The sequence below is a fragment of the Trachypithecus francoisi genome, unplaced genomic scaffold (genome assembly GCF_009764315.1).
Source record: "Trachypithecus francoisi isolate TF-2019V2 unplaced genomic scaffold, Tfra_2.0 Lachesis_group2, whole genome shotgun sequence".
NCBI classification, from domain to species: domain Eukaryota; kingdom Metazoa; phylum Chordata; class Mammalia; order Primates; family Cercopithecidae; genus Trachypithecus; species Trachypithecus francoisi.
Genome location: NW_022681465.1, coordinates 69,682,983 through 69,702,672, shown reverse-complemented (window position 1 = coordinate 69,702,672; position 19,690 = coordinate 69,682,983). Strand labels below are relative to the sequence as shown.

General features: G+C 35.3%; 1 long non-coding RNA gene across 1 annotated transcript in view; it reads left to right on the top strand.

Annotated features, from left to right (window-relative positions):
- LOC117065017 overlaps nt 1–19,690 on the top strand; it is a 109,257-nt gene that overhangs the window by 24,189 nt on the left and 65,378 nt on the right. Inside the window, exons 3-4 of the long non-coding RNA XR_004429794.1 lie at nt 2,250–2,332; nt 6,916–6,973. This is a non-coding gene — a long non-coding RNA (uncharacterized LOC117065017). The remainder of the gene's footprint in view (nt 1–2,249; nt 2,333–6,915; nt 6,974–19,690) is intronic.

Genomic DNA, 19,690 nt, shown 5'->3' with positions numbered 1-19,690 from the left:
TTCAAGAAATTGCCACAGCCACCTCAACCTTCGGCAAGCAACATCCTGATCAATCAGCAGCCAGCAACATTGAGGCAAGACTTTCCACCAGCAAAAAGATTATGAGTCACTGAAGGCTCAGATGATTGTTAGCATTGTTAGCAAGATAAATTTTAAATTAAGGAATGGATATATTGTTTTAGACATACTGCTATTGCACACTTAATAGTAGACTACAATATAGGATAAATACTACTTTTATGTGCACCAGGAAACCAAAAAAACATGTAACTCACTTTGCAGCATTCACTTTATTGTGATGGTCTGGAATCAAACTCACAATGTCTCTGAAGTGTGTCTGTACTAAATTGAACAACTGGTTTTATAAACATTTTTGAAAGATTTCTCAACTGTGCAATCCACAACTGTGTTCATTTTCTGTGTGTATTCTCCAAAATGTGCATTTTTATTTTAACATTTACAGTGACATTTTGAATTGTTATCTCTGCAATGTTTCAGAGTTTTCTCTTCTTAATACAAACCTAGATGTTTATTTTTAAGGTTAACATAACCACTAGAGAATGGTAGGTTTTTGCTCCACTGGAGTGCTTACTGGAAATGTAACGACCTTTTCACATGTTAGATTCGATTTAAACTGTCCTTAGTCTTTTGAACTTCATCTGTTCACATTTTTAATTTTTTATTGGTACCTTTTTAAACATGTAATCAAAATATTTACCCTTTCATAATCATTTTACTGGATTAGTAAAAAGTGTATACCATAAACATAATTCATGTGGCATTTTCATTTCAATGAAAATCACATTACCAATTTTGTGAGAAAGGTGAAATTAGAGGTAAAGAAATCTGATATCTTAGCAGAATTTCAGTCATATATATCCTCCATGAAATAAGCTAAAACTACACTAAAGTTACAATCTCTGTTGATTAACTTTTTAGCTTCTATGGGGATGGGGAGAGGAGCGTCTCTGAATGGCCAAAGCAAGATTATAAAATGGAATTTCTATGAAGTGGCTTCTAAAACCACAGTGAAGGAAGTGTGTGTCCCATGTTGAGCAGCCATTTTTCTAGACTCCTGGAATTTACCAACTAGTAATCTTCCAAAAGCAAATTTGATAGTCAATTAAGGTTGCAATTTTTTTTTGTTTTTGCAAGTAAGAACATACAAACACTACTATCTTCTCTAGCTATTATTTCACATAAGAAAATTAAACTATACCAAAAGAAGTAGGAAGCCCTAATTTTGAGAATGAAGGACGTTTCTTGAAACTGAAGAATAGGCTACTGAAAAACCTACATTTTATCATGACAGACTTGTACATGTCTTTATATATTAAACTCATTGCTGCCAAACTCTATTTTAAAACCTGAAGCCTAGGCAGCACTACTTGGATATGGATTCCCAGTCTCCACGGTGTTTATAACCCTTCATTGCAATGTTGGAGAGCTAGATATGTGTGTTTGTGTGTGTGTGTGTGCATGTGCACATTTTGAATACAAAGAATCTGTGGTTGCCCATTTTTGGCCTAAATCAATTTTTGGGGGGTATCATCTATCTTTCTAAGTCCTCTAAGAAGAAATACAGAGTTAGATGTTAGAGGATTTTAAGGCCTCCGTGGAGATTACAATTGTTAAGTGAATTTGAAAATCTTTTATAAAAAGCATAGAATCGATGCTCACAAACTTTATCTGGGAAATTCCACAGTTTAGGAGAGGATTGTCCTTATTATGTCAAATCCTCAAGGAGGAAAATGTTTACCTTTGAATTATGTACCTCCTGAGGGACTGCTGAATTCATGTAATACTAATGTAGATGCTTAAATCATGCTGTTTTGAATTTATCAGGAAGCCAAATCCAAAGTCAGTCCTTTATTTTCTTCTGGCTACTGGTAGTTTCTATTCTACATTTTTAAGTAATGTATTTGAGCATGTTACTGAATTATCAAATCCTCTGAAAGTTTGAGAAGACTAGATCAAGCTGTATCAAAAAGAGATGCAGACATTTAAGTGAAGCAAGAAGTTAACTTCCATTTTCTTACTTAGTTATTATCTACTCTATTTCACCAGGTTGGTAACAGGTCTGCACAAGTGTGTATTCTAAACCACCCAGATGTGAGAAAGGCAACCTATGATGAAATTATAATAAAAACACATTTGTATTTGTTAAGACATTTGATGTAGTTATACCTAATCAGTTTTGAAAAGTAGAACTCAATGTTTAAGTACTATTAATTTGATATCTCTACCAGATGGATCTCTTTTCAGATTAAATTCCTGCTAAGCTCACCAAATAGTTTCTATTAAAGACACCTGGGGAATCTTCAAAGACCGGGTAAGATTTTAACAGCTCCTAGGAAATTAATGATTATAATGTATGCTAAAATAGTGATGATGTGACGACCAATAATTATGTTAACTTCTGTCACTTTGAAAGTACCTTTACGTCATCAGTCAAGGTAGAATTTTTATTCTGACAAAAGGTTTGTGAGGACAAGTCTGCTGGGTATGAATACACATAATTTGTCTGTCAAAAGGTGGAAATATTCTGTATTAGGAAGTCAAGTCCAAAGAAAAATCTGTATTTGCTTTTCCATACTAGCTACCAGAAATTTCCATACCGTATTATTTGATATATGAATATAAACGTTTGTGTGAATCTGTGTGTGTATAAAACTGCACACAAAGTGGAAAAGAGGAAATCACTCTATTTACTTGTAGTGCAGGTGAAAAATGCATGAGTATTTAAAAGGACAGTTACTTATAAACAGAATAGGCCACTATTATGTAAAAAATCTTTGAAAAATAGAAACCCAGTGCTTATCAATTCATTGTATAAGCTACTTTTCTTGGAGTCTTCAAAGCTTTTGGAAATGAGGAGCCCCCTATTACCATGGTGATCATCAGAGACTGAAGGGATCACACCTCACACTTCATTTCAATTACACCACTGTTACCTGTTAACATCTTAGGAGAAGTCAGGAATTCTGGTCGGAATTCAGGTAGGGGGTGCAGGAACTTGTAGATCGAAGAGCTAAGCATAATGAAAGAGACAGTGGTTCCAGAAATGGGAAATAAAAGGGGGGCTGATAAGGAATGTGGGGAGGGGACAAACTTTCATTCCTTTCAAAATTTACATGAGGTTAAATCTGACTTTTAGGGAGAATTCTGGGGCAAGGGTAGAGTAAATCCTCATTTAACATTGTCTTGGAAATTGCAACTTTAATCGAAATAATATAATGAAATCAATTTTAGTAGGCTAATTGATATAACTGAGAGTTAGGCTCTTATGGCATATTTCTGGTCACAAATCATCATCAAAATTTTAAATAAAGACCAAAATACTTCTAATATTAAACACTAAAACACACATGAGCTTCATATGTTTAAGAAAGATTAATAAAAACAAGTAAAATTATTATTTACCCACTTATGCTAGTTCAAGGACACAGGTGGCCAGAGGGTCTCTTAGAAACTCAGGGTGTCAGAAAGGAACCAGCCCTGGACAGGATTGCCATTCCATTACAAGGTGCCCTCATACACACCCCCACTCACTCTGGGGCCAGGTAGACATGCCAGGTCACCCCACGTGCACAGCTTCGGGATGTAGGGGGAAACTGGAGTACCTAGAGAAACCTACGCAGCCATGGGGAAACCATGCGCACTGCATACACACAGTGGCCCCAGCCAGGAATCCTTTTTTTTTTCTTGTCAATGTCATAAAGAAACAACACTGAATACATTCACGTTATTCAAAGACCTGCTGTACTACAGAAAAGTCAAAGAAGTTCTAAAGAAGATATAATATTAGGATTCCCATAATTGCTATTTGTTTTGAACCCTCATCAATTATTCCATGCAGTGTAGGGTGGGAAGAGATCAAAAAGAACTTCTGAAAAGGAATGGGCAGAAAAACTCAATAATGAGGGATGCAACTTCCCTCTCTAATATAGCTACAAATACAAGAACAAAAGATGTGGCAAGAGAGGTTACTGTCAAGAGGCAAGTGCAGACAAAGCTATTGGTTTTTAAAAATTTCACCCAATTAAAATGTGGTATTGACTTTTAGATGTTTTACTTGTATTATGGACATTTTCAGTGAGGGAAAAAGCCAAAGACAAAAAAAATTGATTTGGGCGATTTTCTTTTTGCAAAAACATCAGTCATGTAATTATTATCAAGAATAAAGAATGCCAAGTAATTGAATTCCATTACATAATATGAATTCTTGCAACTGCTCACTTTCTTAGTGAATACATCACCTGCTCGTGTTTCCTCCTGCAAATCTCCCAAAGTAAAGCATTGACAGTTCGTCATCCAGAGATGGCTGAGTTGGTTTCGTTTCTGTAGGCTAATCACATTTAGGCTTGGAAGCCTTAAAAAGAAGAGGAGGAGGAGGAAGATGAGGGGGAGCAAGAGAAGAATAGAGAAGAGGAAGAGGAAGGGTGAGAAAGATGAAGTGTGAGAGTGGAAAGACAGAGAGAAAAATAAAGAAGAAAGTAGAATGAATAAAGATTATGTGATCCATAACCTCTGGACTTATGTGACGTTAAGGCATGGAAGCGAATATGCTAGATTTTGGTGATCCTAGATGTAGGATATTACAGAAAGAAAACCACTTTGCTAACGTAAAGAAAACTTTGTGTGCTTTTTTCTACTTAGATCTCACACTTAAAATGCAGTTAGAGTAGAAGGGCATTCTTATAAAATAATGTTTCATTTTGTTCATTTAACTATGGTTTAATATTTTATAGGTATTATATTACATATTGTGTTTTAATTAACTTGAATTTCATGAGAATGCTAAAGAAGTATTTTAATTTGGTACCTAATTTGTCAATAGTTTGAAGCACTAACATTGAAAAAGGCGTTAGCTTTAAAAGTTTTTAAATTTAAGTTTTAATATATACTTTTGGTTAGGAATTTAATGGTTAGGATAAAACCGCGGACATAACAAAACCTCCAGAAATATGTAGCCTAATTGCTTGGTCGGCTATTACAAATCCATTGAAATTGTTACTGTGAGTTAAAAAGACAGCTGAGTTACAATTTGGGAGCAACTGTTAGAACCAGAAGATGGAGTTAGATAAGATCTGCTGTTAATATAAGCTGTATACCTTAGAAAAACAAGAACTTCAAGACTAATTATAATGAAAATGGTTTGGGTAATTACATTTCCATCAGCAGCAAACATATATATATATATATACACACACACACACATATATTTTGTTATATATATATTTTATAATATACATTTTATTATATATATATAGTTATATATATAACTCTCTCTATATATATAACAAAACACCAGGGATGAGGAAGGCTTTTTGTGAAGTTAAGCCAGTAATACCAGAGTTGGTGTTAAGTTTATATTGATGATTTATTTCTATCAAGTGCCTAAACTATATGGGGAAATAAATTCTCTCTTTCATGTGGCAAAGAATAAAAGTTGCCCCTTATTTTACAGTTCCCAAAAATTATGATTTGGTGTGACGTGTAAATGCCTAGACTTATGGCTACGGGTCATTTGGTAAAGGGTATATAAAAGATGAGTTTAGGGGGAATTAGAGAACTAGAACAACGTGATTCACAGACACCTCGGAGTTTTCACCACAGTGCAGACTGAGAGCTGAGGCATTTGAAAACTAGGTGAACACAGACTTCCTAGGAATTCAGATCCTGAGAAGAAATAGATTAAATGTGATCATACAGATGGTTGGAACAGTAAATATTTTAAAACCCAGAGAATTCAGTAGTTGCATTAAAATAGACCTGATACCTAGCACTAAAATTTATTATATTTGCCCATTTGGGCATTGTCCCTAAGAATGTTATCATCCTTATTATAGTTCTTCACACCTCTTTAGACTTCAGTTTCCCCATCTGTATGCTGAATGAGTTGGACTAGATGACTTCTACGCTCCTTTTCAACTCTAAACCTTAATAAGTTTATTAGTTTTTATTGAATTAAAGATCACACTTGGAAATGCCCTGGTGTCATTTGTTATGAGGAAGGTATTGGAAATAACAATGTTGGTAGCCATAGTAACAACAGCAACAAAAATGCCCTATAGAATATGTTAATTAGCTTGATTTAGCTATTCCACAATGTATACATATATCAAAACATCATCTTGTACACCATAAAATATGCAATTTTTATTTGTCAATCAAAAAATAAATTTTTAAAAATGTTCATGACCTCAAAAAGGGGTAGAAAGGATGAAAACTGTCATACTCCTTACTTAGTACACATAAAGAAACTCATGGAAGACAATCTCACACTTGATAATATAGTAATAAGAAAGCAGTTGAGAACTTGTGTTCTAGCACCTCGTACGGACTTGAGGGCTCTTGGAAGAGAATCTTAAGTCTCTAACACAATCTTGGTGATTTGCATTGTTGCTGAACATTACATCACCTGAGTTAAAGTTAAATGTTTTTGAGGAAAATTACTATATTAAAAATCACTTTAAGTAGACTTAAACTACTACTATTGAGCTGGTCCATGATAACTTATTTGCTAGAACTTTGAAAAAAAGTGTAAGGGGTGGAATACTCACCCCTTAGATTGTTTAATAATGTGCAATAATCCTTCTTTAGATCAGTATTTCCAGTAGTGATGTGTATAAAATACACAATGCAGGGAGGTATAGAAAAGGTATAAGTTCCATTGATGGCTTTTCATCTGATACTTCAAATTTTTCTATATTTTAGTTATTTTTAATTATGCATTTTATTTAATGGTAGATTATATCTAACTTGCAGAAATAAATAAACAGAATAGAGAATCACTGATTTGTTTTTAATTGACGAGGTGCATGCTCAGAAAAAAATTAAATTGCTAATTTAAAGGATTATCTTTTATTCACTCATTCAACCAACATTTATTGAGCATCTATTCTATTCTAGTCATTGTGTTAGTCTCTGGGAATCCACTGAAGAGAAAACATTGACAGATCATTTTAAGGTTAGAAGCATTTGTTGATGAATAAATGAGGATTCCTCTAAGAATTAGAGTGGGCAGTGAAATATATTTGGAAGAAAAACTGTCGTAGTCTATATTTGCCTGTCTTTCCAGATATCAGGGTGCAGTTTCCCCTGTGACCTCATTTTTCTGATGGGTACAAGAAAAATAATTGGTTTTCAGTTTGTGCAGTGTTTCCGTTGTTGTAAGACTGGAAGTGACATTGCCGAGATTGTTACACGTTAGAGGTAAAACCAGAAGTCCCAAAATGAACTTTTAATAAAAGAAATATGATCATGTCACCTTCTTGCTTAAGCCTGGGATATTTGTGTTTTTGTTGTTGTCATTTTGTTTTTGTTTTTGTTTTTAACCGTAAACAATAGAAATCAAAGTTTTTAGCACAGCATTCAAGATCTCACAAGATCTTCCCTGAATCTACTATTTTTTTTTTTTTTTTTTTTTTTTTTTGAGACGGAGTCTTGCTCTTCGCCCAGGCTGAAGTGCAGTGGCCGGATCTCAGCTCCCTGCAAGCTCTGCCTCCCGGGTTTACGCCATTCTCCTGCCTCAGCCTCCCGAGTAGCTGGGACTACAGGCGCCCGCCACCTCGCCCGGCTAGTTTTTTGTAGTTTTTTAGTAGAGACGGGGTTTCCCCGTGTTAGCCAGGATGGTCTCGATCTCCTGACATCGTGATCCGCCCGTCTCGGCCTCCCAAAGTGCTGGGATTACAGGCTTGAGCCACCGCGCCCGGCCCTGAATCTACTATTTATCTATGCCCATCACTACAGCTATTGTTCCTCACTTGTTCTGCTTCAGTGAGCTATCGTATCAAAATCTTGCATATCTTTCAACGTCCAGATCAAATGTCAACTCTCCTATAAACATTTCTCCTGCACCTATCTTTACTCCACGAATAGTTAATCTTATTCTTTTATGTTTTATGGCATTTAATTTATATATCATTTTCAATTAAAAAAATAGAAACAGGGTCTCACTCTATTGCCCAGGTGGGAGTGCAGTGGTGCAGTCATAGCTCACTGTAACCTTGAATTTCTAGGTTCAAGCAATCTTCCTGCCTCATCCTCCTTCAATTTTTTACCATAGTATGCCTTTAATTATTATTATTTGTGCATGTTACTGCTGTTCTTACTAGATTACAAGACCCTTGAGGATAGCAACTATGTCTTATTCAACTTTGTGTTTTCCATGTTGACTGATAGTGTTTTTATATAAGAATAACCTAGGAAAATTCAGTACATTTAATTGTTGTTTAATTGAAGGGCAAAAACGAAAAAAAATTTCAAAAGATACTGAAATCACCTTCTAGATTTATCAGATGGTTTTAACAACAACTAAAAAAAAACCCTAGAAATATTTAAACTCCTATATCAAGAAAGAAGTAATATACATTTAAAGGAAAGAAAGTCTGTAAGTATTACAAGTGCAAGAAAATACAGAATTTGAAGTAAGTAGTATTAAGCAGAAGTGGTACCAACAAAGCACAGTACATTGCATTTGTATAACACCTATACCTCCTAAGTGGTTCAAGTTAACCAGTTGCCTTAATGTAGTCAACTTTATGGCAGAAGCCACTCAGACTGGAAATGCTTATTATATCTTCAAGTCCATAAATGTTGTCATGACCCTTCTCATACTACTACTGTCTTGGAAAATTTTACCAAATTGCTACTGCAAATTCTGCTTAGATGCCTTTATACAAACATACCTACCTTTAATTCATTCCCCTGGTAGAGTGCTGTAAAAAATAAGAAATTGAAGATGTTTGTTGTAAAGGTTATTGCATCCAAGCTGAAGATAATTACAGGTTACCATATTGGGACACAAAGTGGTTTATTGTACCTGAAGCCCACAAGCAGAAGTATGTAACACTCATATGCACATCACCTTCAATAGAAGTAGGAAAATCCTTGTACATTGTCTCCTGTACTAAAATCACTTCACTCAGTACAGATAAGCATATAATTTCTCAATGAATCATGGAATTATTAGTTAATGCCTACTTGACCTTTCTACCAGTATACCTTTCCAAAAAAAGAAAAAAAAAACCTGAGTAAATTGTAGACCTTAAAGATCAGCAACACTCATAAGTGATTTGACAGTAAGAAATAAGTAAGGGACATTCTAAGGTTTCTTGCTTTGTTGCTTAGGAAATCAAGAACCTCATTGCATTAGAACTGGGGTAAAAGAAGTCCCGAGTTTATAAAACTCTAGCAAGCAGAGAAAAACAAACAAAAATGAGCAAAATTTCTTAGCTCAAAAGTTTAGCAATTTTCTTGTTTTAGAACTAAAAATTCAGTAGTATCCGCTGCCTATAAAATCTATAGAGCAATCAGAGTGAGTAGCCATTATCTCATTTGGTGCAATTCAAAATGACAATTCAAAGTCAGTATATTTTCTGTCTATGCTTGCAATAATGATGAAAAATGTCATAGATGGTTGAAATGTAACTGTCACTCAAGAAGAGTATAAAACACACTTTCTGAGTGTTTTTGAAAGATCTCATATTTCTTTTAAAACAATTGAAACTTATGTCTTTCAAATATAAGCTGCATTGGACATCAGTAAAATGTCTGGGCAGGCATACAATAACTTGTTAAGAATCTCTAGACTCACCTTTTATGGATTGGTAGGATGTCATAGAAGATTTTGGCATAGATACTCTAACTCAGAAATCAGTTAGCTATCCAAGACACCTTCATTCCTTTATCGTTCTTCTTCAAGCTATGGCCAAGATCTGTTAACAGCTCCTTAAGACTAGCTCCTTCTCATCTTTTGTATTCATTAATCTCCACTGATTCTTAGTTAAGGTATTCAGTCCTTCTCACATGAACTGTTATGGGAGTCTTGAAATTGGCCTTCTGTTACTCCAATATGCCCATCTCAAATTCACTATTTAATACTATAATGAGAGGAATCATCCTAAAATGTAAATCTGATCATGCTGCATCGAGGATGAAAGCTTTGGAATGACTACTGGTTGTCTAGAAGATAAAATACAAGTCTTTTAGTACAAGACATTGCAAAATCTTCTCTGTGTCTACTTCTCCCACCTCAGTTATCAACACATTTTCCATTTCCTCCTCTCTCCATTCCTACCATAATCGTCCCTCTGGATGTTTCTCAATCCAACATACTTCATTCCTCCATTCCACTATCCATGCTGTGATTTTTGTCTAGGATACCCCATTTTCCCCTTGTTCCAACATATTTTGCAAAACACGGTTCAATATTCTCTTTCTCTACGAAGTCTATAAAATTAACCTCACTCGGCCGGGCGCGGTGGCTCAAGCCTGTAATCCCAGCACTTTGGGAGGCCGAGACGGGCGGATCACGAGGTCAGGAGATCGAGACCATCCTGGCTAACACGGTGAAACCCCGTCTCTACTAAAAAAATACAAAAATCTAGCCGGGCGAGGTGGCGGGCGCCTGTAGTCCCAGCTACTCCAGAGGCTGAGGCAGGAGAATGGCGTAAACCTGGGAGGCGGAGCTTGCAGTGAGCTGAGATCCGGCCACTGCACTCCAGCCTGGGCGACAGAGCGAGACTCTGTCTCAAAAAAAAAAAAAAAAAAAAAAAAAAAAATTAACCTCACTCTAGAACTGTGCAAATACTTCTATTGTGACACCAATAACAATTTATTTCACTAGCATCTTTAAATGTCCATACTACAGACAGGTTACAAAGGCAATTCCACAAAAGCATGGAACATGCATGATTGTTTTTGTTTCCTCAAAATGTAGCAAAATAGGCACTCTATAAATATTTAATTCCCTTTATTAAGGGGAACTTAACTTATCCAGAAGCATTAAGAAACTATTAAACAAGCACTGTTTCTTAAACAGAATTTGCTGTACAGTCATGTGTCACTTAATTATGGGGATACATTGTGAGAAATGTGTTGTTCGGTGATTTTCTCCTTTTGTGAACATCATAGAATGTACTACACAAATGTAGATGGTACAGCCTATTGCTCCCAGGCTACAAACCTGTACAGAATGTTACTGTACTAAATACTGCAGGCAACCATAATGCAATGGTAAGCATTCATGTATCTAAACATAGAAAATATATAGTAACAATTATAGCGTTATAATCTTATGAAACCATTGTCATATATGCAGTCCATGATTGACTAAAACATTGCTATGGGGTGCATGACTCTACTTTCACTGCATTATGGGTAAGGAGTTAGTATGATTCATGGTCAAAATGTAAAAAACTGTATTGGTGGAATGCTAGCTGCCTAGAGACAGTATAGGTACAGTAGTTAAGTATGTATTTTTGATGCCAGATTGTTTGGTTTTAAATTCTGACTACCATTTACAAGACGTATAACTTTGGTCAATACCCTTGAGCTCCCTAATCTTTAGTCTCCTCAGTTATAAAATGAAGATAATAATACTCATAAATTTGTTGTAAGAATGAAATAATATAGATCAAGTAGCTTAGATAGGCATTTATATAGAACACAGTAGACATCAGATATTATTTCTAAAGTAGATGCAGTAGGATAAAGGTATACATGTGTATAATCTGTGTAAAATCCACTAATTATGTTTCCACAAAGCAATAAATACTTTTAGCTGAGGCTATTAAGATAAGGTCTGTAACAGGAATACCATGTTAAAGTACCTAGACTCTTTGCAATGGGGAGCCCATGGAGTGTTTGTGGTAACTAACTTACATGAGTTTCATTTTCAGATCACTGTATGTAAAACAACTATTGCAGAGATGAGGAAAGGAGTAATTAGAGGAAGGAAAATAAGTAAATATGGTAATATTCTAGGTTAGAGGTTGATATGGTTTGACTCCATGTCCCCACCCAAATCTCATCTTGTACCTCCCATAATTCCCACATGTTGTGGGAGGGACCTTGTGGGAGATGATTCAATTATGGGGGCAGGTCTTTTCCATGCTGTTCTCGTGATAGTGAATGGGTCTTATGAGATCTGATGGTTTTAAAAATGGGAGTCACCCCTGCAGAAGCTCTTTTTGCCTGCTGCCATCCGTGTAAGATGCCATCCACGTCTCCTCCTTACCTTCTGCCATGATTCTGAGGCCTCCCCAGCCATGTGGAACTGTAAGTCCAATTAAACCTCTTTTTCTTCTCAGTCTTGGGTATGTCTTTATCAGCAGTGTGAAATGAACTAATACAGTAAATTGGTACCAGTAGAGTGGGTCGCTGCTGAAAAAATACCTGAAAATGTGGAAGTGACTTTGGAACTGGGTAACAGGCAGAGGTTGGAACAGTTTGAAGGGCTCAGAAGAAGACAGGAAAATGTGGGAAAGTATGGCACTACCTAGAGACTTGTTGAATGGCTTTGTCCAAAATGCTGATAGTGATATGGACAATAAAGTCCAAGCTGAGGTGGTCTCAATGGAAATGAGGAACTTGTTGAGAACTGGAGCAAAGGTGACTCTTGTTACGTTTTAGCAAAGAGACTGGTGGCATTTTGCCCCTGCCCTAGAGATCTGTGGAACTTGAGAGAGATTATTTAGGGTATCTGGTGTAAGAAATTTCTCAGCAGCAAAGCATTCAAGAGCTGACTTGGGTGCTGTTAAATACATTCAGTTTTGTAAGGGAAGCAGAGCATAAAAGTTCAGAAAATTTGCAGGGACATGGAGTCAAGGGAGATCTTGCATGGGGCCTGTACTCCCTTTGTTTTGGTCAATTTCTTCCATTTGGAACAGCTGTATTTACCCAATGCCTGTACCACCATTGTGTCTAGGAAGTAACTAACCTGCTTTTGATTTTACAGGCTCATAGATGGAAGGAACTTGCCTTGTCGTGGATAAGGCTTTGGACTGTGGACTTTTGAGTTAATGCTGAAATGAGCTGAGACTCTGGAGGGCCGTTGGGAAGGGATGATTGCTTTTGAAATGAAAAGATCTGAGATTTGGGAGGGGCCGGGGCAGAATAATATGGTTTGGCTCTATGTCCCCACACAAACCTCATATTGTAGCTCACATAATTCCCATCTGCTGTGGGAGGGACCTGGTGGGACATGATTGAATTACGGGGGTGGGTGTTTCCATGCTGTTCTCATAATAGTGAGTAGGTCTCAGGAGATCTGATGGTTTTAAAAATGGGAGTTGCCCTGCACAAGCTCTTTTTGCCTGCCACCATCCGTGTAAGATATGACTTGCTCCTCCTTGCCTTCCACTATGATTGTGAGACTTCCCCAGCTACATGAAACTGTTAGTTCTCTATTAAACCTATTTCCTCTATAAATTGCCCAGTCTCGGGTATGTCTATCAAAACCATGAAAACAGACAAATAGAGGGGTGATGAAGGTTAAAAACTGAGATAGACAAAGCTTTGTCATTAGGCACACACAGGTGAAAAATTGTTACATATTTCTAGTAACTTGTTTTATTTTTCAAGTCATGATCTTTTTATTTCCAATAATGCTTCTTGTCTATGAATCTATTTTTCTGATAATACTGAAACACCAATTTTCATTTTATTAAATATTTTCTGATTTGGGGAATTATTTTTATAATCCTTTGGGTTTTGTTTTTTACTTCCTTTTTCTTCATTCTTATTTTCCTCTGGGCTAATCATATATTCTTTATATATAAAGAATATATAATTTTTTATATAGACAATAAAGTATTTTTACTTTATTGATCTGGAAATAACAGAATCTATGTTATGCTTTAGTATAATGCACATTGTTTTTACATGCACATGAAATATTTACAAAAATTTTATACATTGTTGACCACAAAGCAAGTCTGAGGATACACAAAAGACAGGGCCACCAAATAGTTGACTGCACAGGGGCAATTAGCTGAAGAGGGGAAAGGTTGATGAAGTTGAGCCCACTCCCTATCAGCCAAGATGTTTGCCTTGTCATGGGATTATGAAGAAAGGTATATATTTTGCTACTGAGCACAGGGATGACAAGCTGTCTGTCCCTTTGAAAGTTTCTTTAAAGAAATATTTAAATTTAATTAAGGTTAATTAAAAGGTACTATCAAGACCAGCAACAACTCTAAACAAAAAAATCCTATCTTCTAATAATGAGATGACATTCAGAATGAAGTAAAGGGTTAACAAAAGAAAACAAAAAATCAAAATAAAACTACAAAGCAATATCATTCATGAACATAGATACATTTTCCTTAACAAATATTAGCAAATTGTACCCTGGAATGTATAAAAATAATTATACCTTACAACCAAGTGAAATGTATCCCAAACTGCAAGGCTAGTTCAACACTCAAAAGTCAATTAATGTAATCCATCACACTAGCAGGCTAAAGAAGAAAAATCACATGATTATCACATGATTATCTCAATAGACACAGAAAAAAAGAATTTGACAAAATCTAACGTCCATTCATGATAAAAACTCACAGAAAACCAGGAATAGAGAGAAGCTTTCTCAACTTGAAAAATAACATCCACAAAGAACCTGCTGCAGCTACCATCATACTTAATGGCAAGAAACTCAAAGCTTTTCTTCATATATTAGGAATAAAGTAAGGATGTCTCTAACCACTCTTTTTCAATATCATCCTTGAAAATCCTAGCTTATACAATAAGACAAGAATACAAAATTAAGGATGTGCAGATTGAAAAAGAAAAAATAAAACTGTCTTTGTTCAAATTGTAGAAATCTGAAGGAATCAAAACAATAAACCCCTGGAATTAATAAGTGATTATAGCAAGATTGTAGAATTCAAGGTTAAGATACAAAAGTCAATTGCTTCCCTGGTATATCAGTAGTAAACAAGTAGAATTTGAAATTTAAAATGTAACACCGATTCCATTAGCACTCCCAAAGATGAAATACTCAGATACAAATCTAACCAAACAAGTGTAAGATCTATATGAGGAAAACTACAATACTCTGATGAAAGATAATAAAGAAGAATTAAATAAATGGAGAGATATTTAATGTTTATGGATAGGAAGGCAATATTGTTGAGATGTTCTTTCTTCCCTACTGGATATAAATTCAATGCAATCCCAAGTTATTTTGTGGATGTTGATAAATTGATTCTAAAGTCTACATGGAGAGTCAAAAGACCCAGAATAGTTAACTCAATATTGAACAAAAAGTTGGAGGACTGCACTATTTAACTGCAAGATTTACTGTAAATCTACAGTAATCAAGATAGAGTGGTATTGGCAAAAGAAAAGACAAATAGACCAATGAAACAGAATAGAGAGCCCAGAAATAGAGGCATGTAAACATTGTCAACTGATATTTGACAAAGGAGAAAAGAAAATACAGTGGAGCAAAGATAGTTTTTTCAACACATGAAAATGAAACAAGTAAACATCCACATGAAGAAGAAATGAATCTAGACACAGAACTTACACCCTTCACAAAAATCAACTCAAAATGGATCATAGAGCTAAATGTAAAATGGGAAACTATAAAATATCTAGAAGATAACATAGGAGAAAATCTACATGACCTTAGGTATGGCAATGAATATTTAGATACAACACCAAAGGTATGACCCATGAAATAAACAACACTGGGCTTCATTTAAATTAAAAACTCCTCTGTGAAAGACTATTTCAAGAGAATGAGAAGATAAATCACAGACTTGGAGAAAATATTCGCAAAAGACTTATCTGATAAAAGACAAAATATATGAAGAACTCAAAACTCAACAATAAGAAAATGAACAACTTGACTTAAAAAGTGGGCAAAAGACCTGACCCAATATCTCACCAAAGAAAATATATAGGTACATAAGCATATAAAAATCCAGAACATATATGTCATTAGGGAATTGCTAATTAAAACAACTAGATACCACAAAACCTCTTAGAATGGCCACAATATAAAACACTGACAACACCAAAAGCTGGTGAGGATGTAGAGCAACAGAAGCAATCATTTATTGCTGATAGGAATGATAAATGGGAAAGCCACATTAGAATATAGTTTGTCAGTTTCTTACAAAACTAAAAGTACACTTACCATATGATCCAGCAATTGTGCTCCTTGACATTTACCCAAATGAAGTGATAGCATGTCCACACAAAAACCTGTACACATATGTTTATAAATGATTTATTCAAAATTGCCAAAACTTGGAAGCAAACAAGTTATCCTTCTGTAGGTTAACAGATAAATCAACTGTGGTACATCCAGACAAATATTTTTCAATGCTAAAAAGAAATGATCTAACAAACCATGAAAAGATATGGAGGAAACATAAATGTATATTACTAAGTGAAATAAGGCAATAGCCGGGTGTGGTGACTCACGTTTGCAATCCCAGCACTTTGGGAGGCTGAGGTGGGTGGTCACTTGAGGCCAGGAGTTTGAGACCAGCCTGGCCAACATGGTGAAACCCCATCTCTACTAAAAGTACAAAAAATATTAGCCGGGCATGGTGGTAGGCGCCACTTTGGAGGCCGAGGCAGAAGAATTGTTTGAACCCAGGAGGCAGAGGTTGCAGTGAACGGAAATCACGACATTGCACTCCAGCCTGGGCAACAAGAGTGAAACTCCATCTCAAAAAAAAAGAAAGAAAAGAAAAAGAAGAGAAAGAAAGAAGCGATCTGGAAAAACCACATGCCATGTGATTCCAATGTCATAACACTTTGGAAAAGGCAAAACTATGGAGACTGAAAAAACTCAGTGGTTACCTCATGGGTTAGTGGGGAGGGAGGGATAAATAGGCATAGCACAGAGGATTTTCTGGGTAGTGAAACTGCTCTGTATGATACTATAATAATGAATACATGACATTATACATTTTTCAAAACTCAAAGGATGTACTACTACAAGAGTGAATAGTAAATTCCAATGTAAACTATGGGCTTTGGATGATAAAACACACACACATAAACAAAACAAACCCCTTTCCCATACAAAACATGCTCTTGGAATTAACCAGAGGTACATGGGCACATGTACACACACATACACACACACCCCTATATAATCAATTCATTAGAGACAAAATCACAAAAGAAATCATAAATATTTGGAACCGAGCAACAATTAAAATATTACATAAAAATACTGCAACTAAAACAGTATCAGAAAAAGTATAGCCTTAAATGCTTGTATTAGAAAATAAAAAATTTGAAAATTAATGAGGTGAGTTCTAACTCAAGAAATTAAAAATAAACAGCAGAGTAAAAAAAGAAGATATATTAACATTGAGATTAATTATTTTAAGAAACAAAGTTGATCAAATTAGAAGAGTATATGGTATATAGTAAGGTCTCTTAACTGTTTGCTATTATTGTAAATTTAAGTGTGGAGAGGTACTGATAATACGTTTTCTCTACTTAAGGTCTAAAGATCTGTCTTGTAGTTTTTTTTTTCTCTAAGACTAAATGCTATGTCACTTGCAGCAAATCACTTCATTTTCCTAAATCTTTTTTACTTAATATATAAAATGAAGCTTTTGGATGGAAAGCCATACCTAGATCTATCTATCCAGGATTCCACTTTTCAAGACTTGGCTGAGGCAACAATTTGGCTGATATAAAACTCAACTTGTACACTTCTACTATAATATGGACCATTAGTTTTTGTTTTAAATCCTGGAAATGATGAAATATGATGAGTTACAATTACACGATACATAAATTTATTAATAATATTATCATATTATTATTATTACTACTAGTAGTAGTACTGAAAAAAGTATAGTAAGTTGATTCTCTTGCTAATACTATTTCCTTTTAGTGTCAGAATTCATTCATGACTGAATTCCCAGCATTAAAAACAAAAATATCTTTCCACAATACTCATTTTCAGGAAATGTTATAATCTTCTTCTAAGGAATTTTATAGAAGCTGCAGGATACTGCTAAGTGTTCCTAAGGCAAATTGGCTAACAACTTACTTGTCAAATCAGTATCATGTTCACTTACTCAAGAAGATACTGGTGCGAAATAAAAATAGGGCAGGCTCTCTAATTTCTCTCATATGTAGAACAAAAGAGAAAATTCATTTTCCTTTTCATAATTACAGAAAATAATCACAGAGCATTTTTGCTCAAAATATTGAGGTCATTTTTTAGCTCTCTCTTTACTTTTCTTTCACCACGTTGTACAAAGGATGAATGATAACTGGGAACACGACACCAGAGGAACCTCTTTTTCTCCCTTTTCTGCTGTCTACTCTCTTTAAAATAGTGTTTCTTAAAGAGTTGTCAGACACACTTGCAGGAAGTCTGTATGACTGAAACTATTTTCCTAATAATACTAAGACATTGTTTTCCTTTATCACTCCCATTATCCCATGAGTATAGAGTGGAGTTTTCCAGAATCTACATGAAGTGTAGTATCACAACAGACGGAATACAGAAACACATATGAGACTAGCTGTCTTCTATTAAGCCAAAGGTTAAAGACATTAACAAATATATAAAACAATGCCACTTTTCTCACAAAATATTTTCAGCTTTGAAAATGTATTTTTCGTGAAGGTGTTTTATGTTAGTATGTCATGGATTTATTATTTTTAAATGAATTAATAGTCTTAAAGTTTCTAATGTGGTAAATGTTGATAGATAACAATCTACATAAACAGAAGCTCTTTATAATGTTTAAGGCTATAAAGAGGTCCTGAAACCAAAAATTTGAGAACCATTACTTTAAGTAGTTCCTCCAGTAGCTAAGAAGAAAAAATTAGGAAATAGAAGCATGTAAAATCCAGAGAAAAGGACCAGAGACATCCGAATGCCTAGCTAACCCAAAAGAAGAGACTAGAACACTTGGAAAATATCTCAACTTCCGTAAGAGGTTACACTACTTGTGAGTAACAAACTGTTCAATTCAAAACTGTGGATGAGATTACGCAGAACATAATAAAATGAAGATTATGGGTAAGTGGGAAAGGAATCAAATTACACCGTAGTGGCGGCTCAGGCCTCTAATCCTAGCACTTTGAGAGGCCGAGGAAGGAGAATTGCTTGAGTCCAGGAGTTTGAGACCAGCCTGGGCAACATGGCAAAACTGCCTCCCTGCGAAAAATGCAAAAATTAGCCAGGCATGGTGGTGAGTGCCTGTAGTCCCAGCTACTCAGGAGGCTGAGCGGGAGGATCCTGGAGCCTGGGAGGCAGAGATTGCAGTGAGCCAAGACCACGCCTCTGCACTCCAGCCTGGGCAACAGAGCAAGACTCTGTCTCAAATATATATATATGTATATATTTTAGATTTTTAATACCCCATGAGTATTAAAATACAGTATTTTAATCATTATCTTAAAATAAAGTGTTTGTTTAGTGCCCAGTGAATTTATGTGTCTTAAGTGTTTGGGGTTGGTGTATACATGGTATCTGTGTAAATGGTGTAAAGTTGACTGGAACATGTCCTATTATGTCATCCTATATGACAACGTCAGTATACGCTGTGGAGGTTTAGATCAGAAATTCTAGAATCAGACTGCCTGGATTTGCATCTCAGTACTTTAAGTTACTTGATTTCCCCAGCCCTCGGTCTCCTCATCTATAAAATGGGATTGATAACAAGAGCAACTTCCCCATGGGGTTGCTATGCAGATAAAATTAGCTAATATTTGTTGATATTTGACAAAGGCTTATAGCACAGCACCTGGCCACAGTATGTGCCATATAAATAAATGTTTAGTTATTACCATGACTTTGAATTAATGACATATATTAAAAGTAATGGCAAAAAATGCAATTAGTTTTGCACCAACCTGTAAGTAATGTATGCCATTAATTAAAAGTCATGTAAAAAAAAAACAA